This window comes from Phoenix dactylifera, unplaced genomic scaffold, assembly GCF_009389715.1.
Source record: "Phoenix dactylifera cultivar Barhee BC4 unplaced genomic scaffold, palm_55x_up_171113_PBpolish2nd_filt_p 001691F, whole genome shotgun sequence".
In the NCBI taxonomy this organism is placed as follows: domain Eukaryota; kingdom Viridiplantae; phylum Streptophyta; class Magnoliopsida; order Arecales; family Arecaceae; genus Phoenix; species Phoenix dactylifera.
In genome coordinates, this window is record NW_024068990.1 from 37,403 (window position 1) to 42,928 (window position 5,526).

General features: G+C 35.3%; 1 pseudogene; it reads right to left on the reverse strand.

The window, feature by feature from the left end:
- Positions 1-213: 213 nt before the first annotated feature.
- Positions 214-1,273, reverse strand: LOC120108980 (annotated as a pseudogene).
- Between the last annotated feature and the right edge of the window lie 4,253 nt (positions 1,274-5,526).

Genomic DNA, 5,526 nt, shown 5'->3' on the forward strand with positions numbered 1-5,526 from the left:
GGGAACATGAGGCCCTGGGGGCCGGATGGCCGGGGTGCGATCGCCTCTCGTTGCCATTGAAGCGGTCTCCGAAGAAGAAGGCGACAGAAAGGAGCCACGAGTCGCTGTGCACCGGCTCCTTTCTGTCGCTGTGTCCCTCACGAAGTTGATCCCGAGCGCCGGCTCGGGCAGCTCCAACGGCACCTCCTTCGCCGGCAACGTCACCTTCCACATCCCTCCAGGATGCCCATACAAGCACAAGTTCTCCTTCTCTGCATCAAATCAACCCACACCCAAATCCCTCGATTCCAAGTACCAGATCCAACACCAAAACAACCCTGATCTCAAACTTCTACCGATCTTTACCAAAAAAAAAACAAAAAAAAAACTCACCTGGATCGCACATCGCATAGAACTCATCGACATCTGAGGGTAGAACAGATCCCAAGAAAATATGAGAAAACAACCAAAAAAAAGTCGAAAAGATCGAGCAAAAGAGGGATTGGAGAAGGGTTTGGTCTCTGTACCTCTATCTCTATGAAGCACTGGTGACCGATGTTTCTGGAGAGAGAGAGAAGACGAGGAATGGGCGAGAGAGATGTGGGTAATACTACTGGTTAAATAGATGCTTTCCGATCTCTAGAATGGGTTGAGGGAGGAGGGATGACCCTTCCGACAGGGGTTGTTTGGAGGGGGGTCGTTGGCTTTCCTCCCTGCTTCCGCACCGGCACCGGAACCCCGTAAGCCCCACCCTCTTCCGGTAACCCGTGCACCGGCGACACCACCGCGGCGACAGCATCAGCCTTGGATGCCGGCCCCTCCACACCTCCCCTCCCTGCTTCCACTGCCGGATCCGGCGACCGAGCCGGGGCGGAGCTGGCTTTCTCGTGGCTGGAGCAGGAGGGCGGCGAGGGGGAGGCGAATCCGGCAGCCTGGAAGCAGGCTTGGCACATGTTGTTGGTGGCGGGGTTGCCGTAGAAGCCGCAGTTGTTGACGCAGAGGGTGAGAGTCTCCGGGACCTGGAGCTCCTTCTCTCTCTGGGCCATTTCTCGTCTTCGATTGCTCGCTGGGGTTAGGGTCAGGGTTTCGGGAGGATTGAAGGATCTGTGAACGCGAGAGGAGAGGGGTTTTGAGCGGCCCATGGAGGGGAGAAGAGGCGATGGAGAGGGGTTTTTCAAGGGGTGGGGGGAGAGGGGGGAGAAGGTCATGGCAAGGAAAAGGAGCCCCATGGGAACGCGGTCTGATCCCGAAATTGGCCCTGTATTGGGCGCTTATTTTACGACAGCGTGTGAGGGTGGCTTCTGACAGGGGGTTGTTTGGAGGGGGGTCGTTGGCTTCCGACGATGCTTTTTAGCGTCGTCTTAGGCCTACGACTACACCGACGCGTATTAGCATCGTTTTTTGCCGACGCATTTTACAAGCGTCGCCATGTTTAGACGTTAGACCGAAAATTGCCGACGCTTGTAAAAAGCGTCGGCAAAAAAGCGTCGGTAAAACCGACTTTTTCTGTAGTGAACCATCTTGGTTAATGAAACTATCTCTTTAGTTCAAGTGACATGTGCTTGCTTATATTTAGGCAATCTCTTGAGTAAAGTGACTCAACATTCAATTATTGTTATATCTTATGTTGAGTCATCTAGTTAAGAAATATGTTGTATGAATGTTTTGTATCTTGAAGAAACTAATGACTTTCCTTCAAGAAAAAAAAAGATTTTGTTAATAATGCACGATCCTTAAGCAAGAAAATGAGAGATTTCAACTTGAAGGACACCTCCATATAAGATACAATAAACATTCATATGCAAACAAGAAAGGGAACCTTCTTCAGCCAAAAGTTTACACATAAGAAATCTAGTAGGTATTTGATTTGAAGAATGCAGAATGAATCGGTAATTTTAGATGCCTCTCTCATAAATTAGCTGAGCAAAGTCAATAACTTAAATCTTATTATGGCATGATTAAAGTCTTTAATTATTAATTTCTTGATATCATGTTTAATATATGTATTGATTGACTTATGCTTTTAGAAATTGTTTCATGGTTTGCCCAAACTAAAATATATCTTTGCCTATGCCATAATCATGAAATACACAAGTTTATGCTTAAAATTGTGATTTAAAATAACTTGTGAGAATCTATGAATCCTTGAGCATAATGAAAATATTGTTTGCATGATATACATCTATATGATACATAAGATTACTTTTTTATTCTGCTCCTTTATGTAAATTACTTGAGAATAACAAAAAGAGAGAGATAAAGAAAAGAAAATGAACATTATTTAAGGAAAGTAAAATCTAAGTAAAGGCAAATACTCCAATCATAAGGAAAAGCAAAACAAGCATAATATATTCGGCACATTTGTGAGATTTGTGTGAGCATTCTTTTGGAAGGGATAAAATCCGTAATTAATTATACTTAAATAAGGGGAGTTTGAAGTGAACATTTTAATCTTTCTATATTGCTCATCATAGGAATGGTGCCAATGGAGAGGCTAGTGGTAGTACCCGGCACTGTTTGATCCAACTATTCGGTGTAGGGTATATTAGGGACGACACAAGAGGAAGGCTAGTGGTAGTACCTCGTGCCCCTTCCAACTCCATCAGATAGAGAGCAAATAGAGTATAGAGCATAAGAAAATAAAAAAAAAACGAAAAACAAAATCAAAATGTTCATTAATTGGTTAAGGAAAGAAATTCAAAAAAAATGAGAAAATGAATGACAAAGTAAATGAAAGTATATAAGAAGAATCAAGTCAAGTTTTAATCACTTGAAAACACACCTTAAGGATGAAATCGGTGCAAGATTATATTTAAATAGGGGGAGTTTATTTGAAAAGAATTGATTTTGATCCTTGACATACTTGTTCTTAATATTTTAATGCATGACTTAAAATATAATATATTTTGCATATGGCATGATATTTTGAATTATGGATTCTCAATATTTTGTAATGCTCCATGCTTGGATAATTTGATTGAATGTTTGAAATACTACATAAATTTTTTTTTGGTATTATTAAAAAGAAATTTCAGATTTGTCGTTCACGATCATCTTTGAAATCTGAAAGTTGAATAAATTTGTAAAAAGGAGAAGAGAAGGATATCTCTATTTAGGCAAAATGAGTTGATTTTGTTTTATCTTTCAACTTGCCTAATTTTGGTACATAATGTTCTAATTCGTACCAAAAATACAAAGATTCTGAATATGCTCTAATATGTTTGAAATATGTGTTTTCAATTGTAATGATTTAAGATGAGCTACAATGTGGAAGATACATATATCAAATTATAACTTTGAAAGTCTCCTTAAAAATTTTTATGAAGTTCAGAATCCGATTTTGTATAAAAGTTTTAACTTAATTTAAAAATGCTTATATCGTTACATCTTTGTAACCTTAGTTATATGCTTCAATGATCGCATCATTCAGAAGAATAACTCAATATGATTCCTAAATGAAAATTTTAACTTAAGAAAAATAGAATTAATTTTGATGCCTTGGTTGATTGCTCCGATACGCATTTGAAACATATCATTTCTTATCTTTAAAGTGTACTAAAATTGGTCTAAATGATGTATTTTTCAATGATCTTGATTGCGAACAAATGTTTTTAAATATATAATTTTATTTTGATATTAAAAAGATTTATTATGTTTCATGTATACATTGTTGTGAATCTATGAGTAAGAAATTAAATCCTACAAACATTCACTTGAATGATCTTCTATATCCCTTTCTACATGATTGTTGCTTCCATCACTAAAAGAAAAAGCTATTTTTAAAAGAAAGTGAATGCTCCTAAAGCTAGAAATATTTTAACTCACTCAAATGACTCTTAAAAGAAAGAAAATGTAATTGCTTTTGAAAGAAATTGAGCTTCAAATGAATTATTTTTTGATTAATATTTCAGTACATTTTTCCAAAGATTAAGAGGAAGTATAACTTATTCTTGAAAGGTGAAAAAGAGTGATTGCAATAAATTTTGAAAAACTCTAGATCACTTTACTTTCTTGATATCATAGAATTTCGGTTTTATTCATGTTTGTCATTAACATCTGAAATTCAACAAAAAGAAAAGAATGATTAAAGAAGAATGCATCTTTTGAGGGGGAGCTTTAGACATATCAATCTCTCTAGATTTTGCATCTTATTCAAAAGTCACCATCATATGATGCATACCTTGAATATTTTATGAATTGATTTTGATGAACCTCCTTGTGTTGCCATTACTTGTCTTAATTATATATAGCCTATACTTTGAGTTTAATTTTATAGAGCGTTTATTATCTCAAATGAATATGATTTGATACTTACAAATATGCTCTCAATGGGTTAAGTTGAAAATATGCTAAAATTTGTCGAAAACATATTTTTAAGATTAACAATTTGAATGTTTTATTAAAAATTATCTTCAAATTCTAAACTCTTAAATGGAATGATCAATTAAGGGAAAGAAAGAAAATTTCAGAGGAAAGGATCATATGGAACTTAATTGCATAAATCCATAACTAAGGACGAGAGAAAGAATACTAAATGAGAAGTGATCCTAATACTCTCCAATATGTATTATAAATATCTGAAATTTAAATCTGAAAATCTCTGTTATACACCTTGAAGCTTGCTATTTGGTTAATATATCTTATGCCTCAATCATGAACCAAATTGCAATTCAAACAGTTGATCTTAAGAGCCTCTAGTTTAATGAAAAAGGGGAAGAATAATGTGTTGAGCTAAATTTCCTTAAGTATCTCTTGTGAACACAAATTTAAAGTAGCTACTACATGTGATAGATTTATAGATTTTAAAATGCACCTAATCGAAAAATCAGCTGTCTTGAAAATTATTTGAAAACGAATTCCATCTGTCTCTATTAGAAAATCTATTTTGAAATTCACTAATGAGTTTTTATTGGCTTGCTCTTTAGAGCTTCAATTTTGTGTCAATTCATTTTTATATGTATCAAAATATGTTTCTCTTTAACAGAGTAAAAAAAAGTCTTTAAAAGAGCTCTAAAAGAACCTTCAAAGCTTTGAATTTTATGTATGCTCTAAGATATATCATAAATTGCATGAATGCTTTTATAATCATAAAAGAACTTTTGGAGTCATTAAGAATTGATGATCCAACATGATGGTATTTTTTTCAAGTATATAAGTTTTGATCTTATATTCTGAAAATTAATTAGATTGCACTCATATTGTTAAATACTTAATATATTGGGCAAAAGATATTAAATGACCAAACTTTCATACTTGTTATTAAAGATCTTTCAAAAAAAAAAGGTTAGATTTTCATTTGTGCTTTCTTTGAATATCATTCTTGATACTCCTTGAATAAACTTGAAAAAGGTTCCACCTACATTTGATTAGAAAACTATCTTTGGAATCACATTCGATGTGCTCTCATTATAATTTGCTCTAAAATCATCTTAATTGGCTTTGATCTATGCTCATTAATCTTATTCTGACATTATTGCCTTGAGTTATATGATTCATATTCTTGCAATAATTTGACATGCATTGACTGAAAATTAGAGTACACTAAGG